The sequence below is a fragment of the Acinonyx jubatus genome, chromosome A1 (assembly GCF_027475565.1).
Source record: "Acinonyx jubatus isolate Ajub_Pintada_27869175 chromosome A1, VMU_Ajub_asm_v1.0, whole genome shotgun sequence".
Lineage (NCBI taxonomy): Eukaryota > Metazoa > Chordata > Mammalia > Carnivora > Felidae > Acinonyx > Acinonyx jubatus.
Window position 1 is genome coordinate 61,591,974 of NC_069380.1, and position 16,001 is coordinate 61,607,974.

Consider the following 16,001-nt stretch of genomic DNA (forward strand, 5'->3'; position numbering starts at 1 on the left):
TCTAACAATTCACAAGGATATCTTACTGGTCTTTGAGGTTAAGATAGCATAAGCTGCTAACTCTGTAATTTTTATTTTAACACCTTTTTACTTGACTGAGCCTGGGCTGATGGAACTCATTTTCCTGTTTCTATGTAATAAGCAACCTCATTGGGAGCTATTCTGCAAGCTATTCTGCAAGGTTTCTGAAATCTACTGATTCTAGCTCTCTGTCTGCAAATAGGTAGATATGTGAGTTTGACACTAAGTTGTGAATCAAAATATCATCAACTCCACGTGAGAAAATAAGCACTTACACACCAATACTATCCATTTATTAGCAGATATTCATATTTGAAATGCTAACACGTCATTTCTTGCCTATCTATCAAAAAATATCAAATACTGTATTCTGAAAATGATTACCAAGTTTATGAAATACATCAATAGCTTTAGTCCCATGAGATGAACTTTAGTAATATCTTCTTTAAAGAAGACACTAGGGGCACCTGGGTGGCTCAGTCGGTTAAGCGGCCGACTTCAGCTCAGGTCATGATCTCGCGGTCTGTGAGTTCAAGCCCCGCGTCGGGCTCTGTGCTGACAGCTCGGAGCCTGGAGCCTGTTTCAGATTCTGTGTTTCCCTCTCGCTGACCCTCCCCTGTTCATGCTCTGTCTCTCTCTGTCTCAAAAATAAATAATACGCTAAAAAAATTTTTTAAAGAAGACACTAAACCTCAAACCCAAAATTATGTTGCACATGTGTAAAAAAAAATAGACAAAGATTTTGATTCAGAATAAGCTCACTATAAATAAATACTCAAAAAAGTGTGATATTGTTATACAAAATAACTTGTAGAATGAGTAAAAATACTTTTGTACCACTGTCTTGTGTTCTGGTCATGATATGCTTAAAATTTGGGTTTATAAATAGTCATTAATTCATGCTTGCATTGAATAAGTCAATTAGTTTTTATTATGACCTATGACCTATGAGGCGTCAAAGAATAGATGTGAACAAGGGAGAACCGCAGACACCTAGCAAGAAAATAGGTAAAAAATTAATTGAACATACTGATAATGATTAGAAAGTAATCAAATGAAATCATTTTAGAGTCTGATAGATACAAACCTAGAATTTCAATGTAGTGTATACTGAGAAGGTAACAATCAGCCAAATGAGACTGAGCATAAGCCAGTTTGGGGAAAACAAGGGAGAGCATTTCAGGCTCTGAGTGAAAATCTGGAGTTGGTAAAAAACTTAGTAGGTTAAAGAAACTAAACAGAGGGTAGGCATTGAGTCTACAATGCAATGAGTATGCATAAGTGAGAATAATGTTGTGCCTTTTTCTTCTGGCAAGAATAATATTGAATATTTCCTGAGAAATTATTACATGTCAGCTACTATTCTAAATCAATTCATTTATGCCTCACAACAATCTTTTGAGAAAGGAACTGTTCCTATCTGTATTTGACAAGGAGGGAATGAGTTGGAGGGACAGGAGTTAAGTAAGTTCTTCAAAATCACATTGCCAGTAAGTCAGGATTCTAAACTAATCAGGCTTATAGAGGGCCTTCTTTCTTAACCACTATGATATGTTTCTTGCAACCAGTTCATTGCATACGTTTTCTTAATGGAATAATATGCTATGCTTCAAAGATAATAAATAGTGGATTACACAAGAACACAAGGATGATGCGGGTTGTGACTTTTATCTTTAATGCTTATAATAGCTAATATGCAAAAAAATGGTTTAGAGGGCAAGAATATACATAGAGAGATTTAAAAAAAAAAAACGTTATATTCATTCAGACCTAGAGATGATGGTGGCTTGAACTAGATGGGGGTCCATGGCCATGTAAACAAGAGAAAGGATAGACCTGCCATATTTATTTTGCAACTAGAAATGGCAGAACTTCTCAATGTGAGAGACAGTGGGTAATCAAGAATACTACTGATGATCATGGTTAGAGCAACTGTATGAATGATTTCCATTGAATGAAATAACAAAGACTAGAAGCATTGCAGGCTAGTAGAGGTGAAATTCCTATAAGGAATTCAAGTTAACAGTGGCTCATGAAAATTATATTCACAAGTGAAGGGCCGGTAGTTGAGGGCAAAAGGCATAGCTGAAATAAATTCAGGACGCTTAAGTTGGAAAAGCCTGAAGGAGATCTATGAAAGGGTTCCATATAAAAGAATTATTCTTCCATATCAGCACCATTCAATATGCCAGCACCAGCTGCACGTGACTATTATACACTTGAAAGTAGCCTAGTATGACAAAGGAACAGAATTTTAAATTTCATTTCAATTTGATTCATTTAAATAATTTAAATAGCAACATGTGGCTAAGGGATATTGCATGAACAGTACAGACATATATGATCAAAAAAGTATAAATTTAGATGTTGGCTGAGCCTGAGGTAGACATTTCTAGGGAACAGGGGTGGAATTTCTGAAAAGGTAACAAACAATCTTCCTAGATGAATTTTAAGATTTCTTTCCATGCTGAAATTTGTGTACTATGAAGACATTCTCTAACTCTTGAAGATGATACAGCCTCTTGTTTGAACTGCTAACACTTTTATAATCTGTTCATTTATCTTCCCACAGCCATCAATCCAATCACAATAAAATTCTTAAGCATAAGAATTTAATGGTTGGGTAATTGTTGATTACTATATATCATTGTTATAGGTAAGAGATTAAAATGATTGTGAAAAGGAGTGGGGAGGTAGCTTTGGTATCTACTATAAAGTCCATTAACACATTGCCTTTCATCCTATTTTAGTGCACTTTATGCACTAGAAAAGAGCACTGCAAAGTCCATCCAAATACATGACTGTTCTGCATGACTATCGCAAACACCCTAAGCAAATTACAAGTACACAAATTTGTTATTAAATTTTTAAATGTTTATTTATTTTTGAGAGAGGCAGAGACAGAGTGAAGGCGGGGGGGCAGAGAGAGAGAGAGGGAGACACAGAATCCAAAACAGGCTCCAGGCTCTGAGCTGTCAGCACAGAGCCCGATGGGGGGTCTCCAACTCAATGAACAGCTAGATCATGACCTGAGCTGAAGTCAGATGCTTAACCAACTGAGACTCCCAGGCGCCCCACAGGTACACAACTTTGAATTATTCATTTTGCTTAGCCAAAATTTAAAACGTAATCTTCAAGGAAGGTCCATACATTATTATTTCAAATGTTTATTTAAATTTATTGTTTGTTTAAATTTATTATTTATTGCCCATTTATTATCTTCCATTTGTGCAATTTATTTAAATGCATTATATTTGTCTTTTTAAACTAAAAAGATGTATACAAATGTAATTGCCTGAATTTCAGCATATTTGATAGTGAGTTATTTTTTACATTCAAGCTAATTCTTTGCACCACACTGAATCTGTAGTGCAGAGAAGTGTTACCCACATAAAAGAGAAAATGTTTTACCATAGGCTCATTTTCCTAGATGTGATCGGTCTCTCAGTAGCAGAACTGATAAACGGTTCAGAGACAACACAGATGGAAACAAAGACACATTGATTTGTCACCATGTATTGCCCTTGTGGACTACAGCTAAAGTAACTATCACATAAAAATCCCTGCACTAGGTTCATTTCTAACATACATACCTGAATAACATTATCAATCTACTCTGAAAACCATTACTTCTTTTCACACATCCCCTGATGTTGATAGCATCTTTCATTACCCAGAATATATTGATACCATATAAATGTCTGGCCATAGATCCATAACCTTTTAGGCTCCCTTATCATGATATGTTCTTATCCCTTTAGAACTTCAGGTACTCACATGAATTGTAGGTAAATAATCTATCAGTTTGCTTGTTACAACATCTAGTCTTAAGATATATTCAACTAGGGCTCTTTGAGACCAATTTATAATTCACCAGCTATGTAAAATATATGAAATGACTCTATGTAATTATGACATAAAATAAATATTTTTCACTCTTGGAAATAATGGAGTTATGATATTGAAAGAGTCAGTCAAGTGATTGGGCTCCAAAGGATGAAATATAAATATATTTCCCAGCAAGGAGAAACTCTCTGAAAATATAGGAGACAACAAAAACCCATGTAAGGCTATGAAGCTTAGTGCAAGTAGAATAACTCCAATGAGATACTATAGGCCGAGTCAAATGACAAGGTTATTTTGACTTCACTGTCAGACTTTTTTCCATAATTCATTTTTCCATTATATGTTGTTATTACCCAGGTATTACACAGTGATTTGAACACATGACTAATCATTTTGTCATAAGAGAAATGAGTAAGCCCATTACTTTATCTCAAAAGAGAAAAAAAGGCAAAAACACACAATTTAGTGTGAAGTTTTTAGTTTCATGATGAAAATAACAACATGCTCAAAAGATTAACAGCTAGCCATAAATATGGGCATTCTTTTCAATTTTCATTTAATAATGTTACAAACTTTTGTGTGTACATTTTTGATCTATTATTCTTTTTAAACTAAAAGAAAAAATACAGATTTTAATATTAAATAACATATTTATAACACTACTAGATTAATGATGAATTGACCAAAAATAGCACAAGCAAGTATAATGTTGTAAACATTAGTCATTCACTTTGAAATTCAATATATTTAGTTTTTTTAGGGCTTTCAGGAGTTACATTGTCTTCCAAGGAAATAAAAAAATAAATTATTTGTTTCTAAATTATAATGCAAGGGAGAGCCCTGCTGGTGGATTTTTATAGATGCACCAAATGGACTCATAATTGAAGCAAACTATCTTAGGAAAAACAACAGTGAAATGTATAATACACTTGATTGTTTTTTGGCTCCATTATCCTCCAAATTCTAGAATTGAATCTCATTAGGTTTTAACTCAATGTGCACCTTACTTTTGAAGCTATATAGTACATTTCTTTCAGCTTGCTTCACTTTCTATTGGGATTTTATGCAGTTAAGAAAATGGAATACAGTCTATTTTCAAGTATGACAAAGCAATTCTACCAAAATACTGAATTTATTAATATCTATGTTACTCACTAAATGCAGTTAAAACGTCTTGACTTCTTGATGTGCTCTGTTTACTTCCTGTACTTAAAAGCTCCTTATAACTACCTGTAGAGAACATTTTAAAGAGAAAAAATGTTGCACCAGACAGAGAGAAAAGTAGCTCATTTCCTATGCAAAATAACATTCATGTAAGCGTTGGGTAAGGGAGAGCAACAGGAAACCAGATGGAGTGCAATAAATCTTCTATTAGTTCTTCAATGTGGATTACTTTACTTGTTATTTATCTGCTTTGAATGAATGTGAAAAAACAGAAAAATATATACATATTTAAATATAAATGTAAGGGGCGCCTGGGTGGCTCAGTCGGTTAAGTGTCCAACTTCGGCTCAGGTCATGATCTCACAGTCCGTGAGTTCGAGCCCCGCGTCGGGCTCTGTGCTGACAGCTCAGAGCCTGGAGCCTGCTTCGGATTCTGTGTCTCCCTCTCTCTGACCCTCCCCCGTTCATGCTCTGTCTCTCTCTGTCTCAAAAATAAACATTAAAAAAAATTTTTTTTAAATATAAATGGAAAAGTGTTTAGAGTCAGGATTTTAATCTTATCTACCCATATTACATTGCACACCTCACTGGGCTTCGTATTTGAGTGAATATTTGAGAGTTAACTATATATTTAGGAAAATTGTGGTAGCAAGATTTCATATTGGAAAATATAAAGCTGAATAATGTATTAAAGCTTGAGGCATTGTCTTGAGAAATGGAAAATTGAAAGCTAGCAAATATGTTAATACAAAGTCAAAAAAAGGGAATGAGTTTTTCATCATTAATCAAAATTTTAGAGTTACTGGTATGGTAACAGAGTAAGCAGAATTTCACCATAAAGGAACTGGTGAGCTACAGTAGTAATTTTTTCTATTGCTTAAAGATGTTGGCCTAAGGAAGTTTTGAAACAAGGTGCTTGGAGGAAAATAGCTTTTTGTCAAAGGGAGGGATTAGGAGATCACAAGTGAAAACTGAGAAGGATTTTTATGTATACTTAATATCTATTAAAATAATTTTATTATATAATATAATGTGATAAATTATTATATAATCAAATATATAGGATAAATTAAAAGAATGTATCATACATTTATAGTTATGAATAAGACAATATAATAATCACATTTTTGTCAAGGTCCGTGATGCTGTGTGTGCAATAAGGAGGCTGTACTATATGCAAAAGAATGGTTTCATATGAGTGTAGTGGCCTTGCTGGTTCCAGAAGTTGATTTAATTTAGCGTTCTGAGCAAAGACACAGCCTGGACTGAGACACTAGAGCTTCAAAGTCTCCGATGGCCGCGAGGGAGAGGGGAGTTGGAGAGAATTTAGTAATTCAAAAACACAGCTGAGCTCCTGAGTACTCTTTAGAGGAGATTATGTCTCTCTATAGGCAGTGCCTGTCTTTTCAGCCTTCCAGTTGCATACTTAATACCCAAAATTGGCTTTTAATTCCTCAGACTTGAGTCATTTGTCTCTTCCAATGATGAGGTGGGTGGAAGAAGGAGAGACAAGGGGAGGTTAAAGAAAATTAAAGGAGAAGAAAGAGGAAAAGCAGAGTAAGAGAAAGAGGAGGAGAAGGAGGAGGGAGGAGGAAGGGGGCAAGAGAGAAGAAGGGTAAGGAGGTGGTGGAAAGAGGAGGAAGAGGAGGGGAACAAGAAGGTGACAGAGAAAATAACTGTCAAGCTGTTAAGGGCAGCCATGAATGGTCAGTTAATGCTGTGCCAGTTCACCTTATTACATAGTTTTGTCTCCTTGTTGTTGCTGTGTGTGTGTGTGTCCGTGCATGTGTGTGTGAACACATGTGCATGGGTAGTAAGCACTGTGTTAGAAAGAAGGGGCTATATTTATGGAAAATTAATCAGATCATCCCTTCACACCATCTGTAGCCACGCCTCAGCTTGAACCAGCATCACACTAGATACAAACATCTGAGAAATGAGATAAATTGTAACATTTTTGCAATAAAATGCCCCGTGGGATGTTGGCATTACCTTTATAAAACTCTGAAACAATTTTTCAGTTCTCCAGCCATATGCTTCTTTTATTCATATATATTATATATTATATACTTCTTAATATATTATAACTATAGTGAATTTTTATTTAAGTATGAGTTTTTAGTTCAAGTGTTATATATAGCAATCACAATAGTAGACACATCAGTGAAAGTTTGCAAGAGAATCTGTTAAGAGGATCTGTTTTTATAATTATAACAACCATTTATTGTTAAAAATATGATTGCCATGTGGAAAATTAGAAAAGAATGTTAACATTTTTATGCATTAGACATTGCATTAAGTTATTTATTATTATGGTAGTATTATTTTTGATTACACCAAAATACATTGTGACTCTCTCCACATAGGATTTATGTGAAATATATTTACTTCTAGACAACTGTTTTAGTCCATTCAGGCTGTTATAACAAAATACCACAGATTAAGTGGCTTGTAAACAACAGAAATTTATTCCTCACTGTTCTGGGGGCTGGAAGTCTAAGATCAAGGCACCAGATGGTTCTGTCTGTTGAGGATCCTCTTCCTGGTTCATTCCAAGTGTCTTCTTGCTGTGTCCTCACATGGTCTAAAGGAATAGGGATCTCTGGGATCTCTTTCATAAGATGCGCCTGGGTAGCTCAGTCAGTTAAGCATCCCACTTCAGCTCAGGTCATGATCTCAGGGTTTGTGGGTTTGAGCTCCACGTCAGGCTCTGTACTGACAGCTCAGAGACTAAAACCTGCTTTGGATTCTGTGTCTCCCTCTCTTTTTGCCCCTGCCACACTTGTGCTCTGTATCTCTCTCAAAAATAAATAAACATTAAAAAAATTTTTTTTTAAAATACAGAATACAAATCCCATTCATGAGGCCTTACTCTCATGACTTAGGCACATCCCAAATGCTCTACCTTCTAATCTTTGAGGGTACAGAATTTTATCATACGAATTTTGGAGGAACAAAAATATTCAGAACATAGCAATCAAAGGGCATAATAGAAGCACTGGAACTCATTGTAAGTATTGAAGACTATATGTTAATTTCTACCTTCTCCTCTGCTTTAACTATCAGTGACTGAAAGAGAAGATCAACAACTTCTAATTACATTTCAGAAATGAAATTAAGACGACTCAGAATATAGCTTCTTTGCAAACTTAAGTAATGCTTTCCTTGTTCTTATAAAATGATTTCTTTTTCTTTTATAAAATAGCTAAGATATGAATTTATCAGGGCAGAACTTCCCCAAACTGACATGTATTTTATCTAGTTAACACTGATTTTATTGAGAACATTAAATGTCAAATCATAACACAGGGACTTGGCTTTCAGCAAAAAACCTAGACATTCTTAAAGATAAAAAGGCTATATAAATGAATTTTCCTGAATATTTATCCTTTTTTTTAAAGAACAACATTTCTACCACACTTATTTTCATATTCTGTCCTTATCAAACATTCTTTTGAATGTCTGAATGGAATAAGTTTAATTTTTGAAAAGTAATATATCAAAATCAGCCATAACTAAATGAATTAATGAATTAGACATTGCTAAATGTCTAATCTGCCCCTGAAAATATATCTGGGAAATATTGATTTTGGTATTCTGAAAGAATCTATATCTATTATTACTTCATATTATAGTGATAAAATATCAAAATGGGACTTTCACTAATATATTAAAGTGCAATGGAAATCTTATTCCAAAATGAGGTGGTAAACTATAATGAAAATTTCTAAATTATCAAGTTGGCAACCGATTACTAATTGCTGTGATGACACACAGGTCAAACCTAGAAAAAGTTTCTGACTCCAAGCTGGGAAATTAAAAGATGAAGGGTGAGTTGGTTAGCTGTTGAAAAAAAAGTGGCCTTGTAGAGCAGAGGATGCATCCTGTGGCCATCCACAAGAGAGGGACAATGTGTCTTCTTGTTGATACTGATCTTAAGAAATGAAGAGACCTAACCTGAGAGACAATCAGGAACTCACAGGACTCTTAGTGATTGAAAACCATTAAACAATCAGCCAGAAGAGAGTTGCGTTGGCCTGCATGTAAGGGCTTACAAGTGTAAGTGAGGGATTCTTAGTGACACAGGAGCCAAACTCTGAAGAAGCTGTGATACAACTCAAAAGAAAAAAGAAAAGTGCATAGAACCGTGCTAGTTTCCAATGATACAACTACGCTGCCCTCTTCAACTATGATCCTCCTCGCCTTTGCCCATTTCAAATCAACTCACCCTGTTCTGAGGAGAGGTAAGAACACATATGTATGCTCTCTTAGTGCAGACTTCCGGTCAGTAATAGGCCAGGACAGGGAGACAGGGAATAGCTTGAATTTGGAAGGTAAATCTTACTTATTAGATGAGTTGGATGTTCTTAATACTCACCTGAAATATCTTATACTGCCTGAGTGTGACCAAAATGTCATCCCATGGCAGGAAGAATATCTCTTGTCTTGAATAAACTTAAAAGCATAGTGGGAGATAAAATAAAGTTGTTTTATAAATAAGTCCCATTAGTAGTATTCTTCAATGTGTGAGATACAATATTAATGAATGTATAAAATATTACTTCTGTAATCGGTATTATTTAGAATATCAATATCCATTCACATTTCATATGTAGTGTTTATATAGAAATGAGATTAGGGCTTTTTTTTCTAATTTTCTAAATTTGATTTATATAGGTGATTTGAAAACTTCTCTCTTCAGACAATCAAGTTTTCTTTTCTACCCATTTACCATTTTGACAGCAAAATTAAGAAATTCAGATGACAACTTGTCTGAGGTAGATTTGTTTACTCAATGCATTTGATGAAACATCTACTATGAACAGAAGGTCTATTTGCACTAAGATCCAAGAATATCCAAGGCATATTTTTTGTTTTAAAGTAGTTAATTTATTAGGTTTGGTAATGACAAAGAAAATTGATGGCAGAGTTGTGTGGCAAATGTTAATCATTTCTATCAGGTTTTAATGTAATGAGAAAGCCATTAAACACCTATTGTGTGTGGGCTTTCCTTGAGATAAAAAACTAATAAGGCATGAATCCTTCACCAAGTAATTGTGATCTAGGGAATTGGAAAAAAGACTTGTAACTAAACATTTATAAAAACTGGGCCTCATACACTTGCTATTTTTTACTATATTCTTCCCTTTGAAATACTCTGTTCCCTTCTTATCATAACCTCCCCATATACTAATTTTCTTCATAGTTTTCTAGCTTCTCCATTCTGATAATCATCATGGACTCTTTCACTTTTATTTGCCCCTTATTGGACAGAATACCTCTTCCACCAATCTGCCCTTCCTAGCCTATATAATCTATTACCCCTCCATGGAATAGTTAAGACTGCTTAAAATTGCCTTAAATATTTACATGAAGTTACAAAAACATGAAGTAAAGTAGTTAAGGCTATTTTAACTCTTGGTTTAAGAATGTCAGCAACAACAAATTATACATTCAGACCAGGACATCAATAAATTAAATCACACACACACACAGAAATTAAAAGCTTCACACTCGAACATGCACCTGATCTGGCAAAATGGAGGTCATCCAATATTCCTTACCAAAGTGACCTGGCTCTGTACTAGTCTTGCTTTAAATGTGACATCACTGGATGACTACAGTCTATATACTCAGTTAAAAACATTCAGGGAAACCTCAGATGTGCATAGTTAACTTCCTACTAAGTAGCTACAAAGTAACTTAAAAATTAATGGAAAGGGATACCTGGGTGGCTCAGTTGGTTAAGCACCTGACTCTTGATTTTGGCTCAGGTCATGATCCCAGGGTCATGGGAACAAGCCCCTCATCAAGCCTTGCATGGAGCTCCATGTTGGATGTGGAGCCTGCTTGGATTCTCTCTCTCCTTCTCCCTCTGCCACCCACCTGACTCTTGTTCTCTCTCTCTCTCTCTAAAAAACAAAATAAATAAATAAAAAGAATGGACCATTAAACCCAACTTTTCCAAAAGAGAATTAACCCTCTCCTCCCACTCCGAACTGGAACTCCTCTTGTGTTATCTTCAAATTGCAAATTCTATCACAGCATGAGACACAGTCATCCAACTTACCATTTAAGCCTGATGCCTGTGGTCATTCTATACTTCTCATAGTTACTCCAGTTCATTCATGCACAGCATCCCATAATCTTTCTTAATACAACCATTAATATATAATGCTCTAATCACTTCTTCCTAATATCCCTTTGGTAACCACACTGCTCCTAAAATGGCCTGACTTCACTTCATGTCCCATATTACCAGACTGAAACCCTTAAATACAAAGATTACCGTGTTGCTCATCTATTTAAAGCATCTAGATCAAATACATTATCTTAGTCACAGAGCCTTTTATTTATAATCTGCTCCTACCTTCTGCGCTAGCCCCATATCCTAAGCCTTCCCATTTATAAGACATATCACCCTCCTACCTCCAAAAAAGGATTTTCACCATTCTTAGTGTTCTTCAAATATTTCCACCAAATATTACATTGCACTCTTTGGAATACCCATCTCCTTTCCTTAGTAGCTAACCCCTTGTATCTCTTAAAGTCAAACTCATTTGGACAGTAAACACAGTTTGTAATTGACCAGCTTTGTGTTCTAGACCATATGTTTAATTCTCTGAGATTCAGTTATCTGTTGTGTAAAGTAAGGATAATTACAATATTCTCAAAGAGCAGAGGACAGGACTTTTTTCCCATAAAGGAACATACAGTAAAATGTTAGGCTTTGCAAACCTATAGTCTCTGTCACAACAACACACCTCAGCTATTGTAACATGAAAGAGGTCATAAACAATATGTAGTGAATAGGTCTGGCTGTGTTCCGATAAATATTTACAAAAACAACTGAGGGCCAGGTTTGGTCTGAGGGCTTTAGTTTGCCAACTTCTCCCATTAAGTCATAGCACTTAGTATTATTTTGTGATATTCTTGCTCATATATGTCAAATACAAATCCATAAGTCAAACATCTTATGTGAGAATCATGTGGGAAATGAATTCAGAAAAATATGCTGCTATCAATTTTCCAAAACATAAAGTATTTTCAAATATTATGGTTTAAAGTTATTCTTTCGTATTTCAAGATGTAGAATAAATTTGGAACATACACAAACAATAGTGAAATGAACAAAAATGAAACATGTCTGCCCTTTTTTAAAGGAAATCTTCTGCCCTATGTCTATCTAAGAATACTTAAACAAGGGTCAAATATTTTAAATGCATTTTTTAAAGTAATTTGTTTGACAAAATAAAGTAAACCTGGATCGTATTTACATTTTATGTTGATATTTTGAAGTATTTATTTCAATGAGTTTTTAAAAAACTGGCTTTGTATTATATTTGACCTTTCCCTTACAAGTTGCCTCTATTTTTACATAGAAGAAGCTTTAGATTGATTTTTCTTTTATTATGGAAAAAAATACATGTAATTGACTTGGGACTCATGTAGGAGTTGAGTTTCCATAGTTAAGTTTGAGAGCTCAACCCATATATTGCTTCTAATCTACTTAAAATATATTAAATTTAACCTATACTTCACAATTGCATACTCTCTTGGTAATTACTCTCTTTTTTTGCAAATGTAGAGTAATCATTTTATTATTCTGAAAAATCCAAAGGAGTAATGGGCATTGAAAATAAATACTTTGTACATTTAGTGAAGGGAAAAAGTAACTGAAATATATGAAGCATCTTTGAGTGTGGAGACTCTATTAGAATTATAAAATACTAAAAGGCGAAGAAGAGGAGAATAAAAACACAGGTACAAACTAGGTGACATTAAGTGCTAAAGAACTTTTTCCTTACTTTTCCTGAATTGATGATCAAGGACCACAGCTAAAACCATAGGGCATATGTCCCACAATCAAGTTCAGAGACCCACCATATGTTGAGGGCAACCAGCACCCTATAGGTGCAGAGGAGTGCCATTTTAACAGAACCTGAAAAACAAAGCATCTCCACCTTACCACCGTGAGAAGAGCTCAGCCTTTTTGGAGGGGCAGGTGAGTTTTTGAATAGATAAAGCCAACCTTTCCACTCATCTTTCCTAAAAATAGAGAAAGAATGTAACAGACTCCTTTCCTTAATCCAGGGAGAAAACCTTAAGAGAATAACTCAAAACTGTCAGATGGCTATAAAGAAAGAGGCTTGCTTACCTGGCCACGACTATAGAAAACACTGGGGGAAGACAGCTTGGAGGAGTGGGCAGGCAAAGAGGAACAAGGACCAACTTCTTGTTGAACTATTATTTGTATTGTGTGGAAAAGAACCTGCTAATACCTCCAGAACCCAGGATGGAAACATTGAAAACTGGGCTTGCCAGAGATGCAGCGCGAGACAAAGAATTTCATCAGTCAGAAGGAAATCAACGTGAGGTCAGCAGCCTGAGGATCACCAGAAGGTATTTCCAAATTTTCCAAAGGGCCACCAATGTCTAGAGAAGCTGCTTGAAACTATATCTTCAACAGTAAACTTGCTTTGGTAAACATGATTCAGACTGCATTGATATTGAGATGATTAAAATCCAAGATTCAAACAAATAAGTAAATAAAATTATAAAACAAAAAATGATGCAGAATAGTTGAAAATTAAACTTAAAATTAGAAAACTTGAATAACTCAATACTATGAATAATTATTCAAACATATCCACATAAACTTACATCTCAGTATTTTTGTTTCCATAGCCCCAAAATGAGTATGTGAATGGTTAAACAGAAAAGTTATACAGAAATCAGAACCAGTATGAATCATTCAATAAATCATCAAATAAATTTAGTAGGAAAAAATCAGTCAACCATATTGCTTCTCTGAACTAATAAGTTTCAAAGGTAGAAAGTCAATCTAGAAATCCCTAACAATACACAGTCAATCATTGGGGATTAATGGAATCACTTATGAAAATAAGACAAATACACCTGACAATTGTATGTGCAAATGAAGTAATGTATTTTCGTGACAAGCATGCCAAATTAGTAGGCAAGGAGATCCACATGGACTCAATATGTGAGCTGGGGCAAGGGATTTAATATTCCTGGACTTCATTGATCATAGGCATAGTAAGAGAAAATTTTAAATTCAATTTTTTATCATTTTCTTTAACTTTTTAAACACTGAACACCATTATGCAATCTAACTATTCAGGAAGCCAAAAGGTAGGTCTTAAGTGAGGCTGTTTAGTGGAGATGCATAGGACAAAATCTGGAGTTACTATTTGTATATTTCCCTCTTGGTTTCCTTAAGGAACACCTTTATGAAATACAAGTACCATCCATCCAAGGTCAAAGAAGAGGTAAATATTTTGATTAGAAGGTTCTGTGCAAAATCATTTTATTATTTTAATAATAGAATTATGTACAACATCAAATTAGTACTTCTATTTTCATGCTTACAGCTTCATTATGTGCAAATTAAATTTCAACTAATCAAGTGAACTATTTAATGACTATTATAGACAGCATCAGCATCTTCAGTGTCATGCTAAGATGTATCTAATTCTTCTGGGAAATGAGTTAATAGAAAGTATAGACTTTCACTGAAACTTCATGAAGTGCAGATATCAGATATTTTTGTACTTAACATTAGAAAAATTATCATCAACTTTTGTGTATGTTCAAGGATGGGTTCATGTACTATGTACCTTTGATCAGTATTCAAAATATTGGTAATTGTCAAATTCCCACTGCCATCCGTGTACTGTTTTGACCAAAGTATAATGAATGCTGTAAAAAAAAAGCCATCTCATTTCTAATTCTGAAGTCTCATAACATGAATTATTTAATTTTCTTTTAGCTGCTTGGCATCACATATCTTTTTGTAAATTTTGCATTTATAGCAATTATTCCAACAAGGTATCCGCATGAAGGCATTTTAAATTTATTTCCCAATTAGAACTACCCTAACTGGCAGAAGAACAAGGGAAATGGCAGATTGGAGTTTAACATGATTTCATATTCATCTTGGCTGCCAAGGCTAAACTTGTAATTAAGGGATAATCCCACAGCAAGACCAGACACATAAGCAAGTAAACACAGCACAAGCCTATGTTTATGGGGGACCTTTATTTAGTTCTTGATTCAGAGAAAGAAAGTTATGAAAATAATTACCATAATAACATACTGCACTTTAAGTAGCCCCTTTTATGCTGAATCTAAACATATTACCCCATTCATTGTAAGAGGAATCTTTGAAAAAAAAAAATGAGAACAGTTTCCAAATCATAACTACAGTTTAAAAAAAAGTAAACTAAAATCAACTTCACAAAAAGCTGGGCTTTTGTGTTTGGGAATCAGACTGGTATATTTACTAATCTAGTCTCACATAACTTCTTTCTTAATCTTTCTTAAGCTGTTATAAAAAGGTGATGCAATATGAAGATTAAATAAAAACATACTGAGTTTTGGTCATGACTACATATTTCCAATTTAGCCTACTAACATAAATAATTAAAGAACAGCAAAATATAAATGAACTAATGTTTTAAGGTATTGAAATGGAGATGTGATTTTTTATGTAACAACAACAACAAAAATAAGGCAAACTTCATATTCATTGCAATATTCTAAATGAGAGAAATATCCATAGCATAGCAAAAAAAAAAAAAAAAAAGATTGAGCCCAAACAAAAAGCAGTGTTTCTAATGGATGGAAGAAATACAGATCAGAGGGTTGTCTGTGGATGTGGCTGGAATTTAGGCTGGTTTCTGAAGAAAGCTCTATATACATAAGCAGTTTCAGAAAGCTGGAGAGAGGTTTCCTTGCAATTCTGATTAAATGATAAGCCCTACATGAATGTGATAAGATTCTGTGAGCTGGGGTCAAAAAACAAGGGAACCTCACTATTTCATCAACAATAATACAGAAATCTCAGTCCTGGAGGATACTGTAGGTCCAAACAGCCACACTGGAGAGAGCTTGCTGAATATTTAGAAAAGACCTCAGAGAAATTGAGGTTCAAACCACAAACAGAG

General features: G+C 34.5%; 1 long non-coding RNA gene across 1 annotated transcript in view; it reads right to left on the reverse strand.

Moving 5' to 3' along the window:
• The window catches only part of LOC128314498 (uncharacterized), a 143,637-nt gene that overhangs the window by 16,800 nt on the left and 110,836 nt on the right, over positions 1-16,001 (reverse strand). The window contains exon 5 of the long non-coding RNA XR_008296215.1: positions 5,023-5,097. This is a non-coding gene — a long non-coding RNA (uncharacterized LOC128314498). The remainder of the gene's footprint in view (positions 1-5,022; positions 5,098-16,001) is intronic.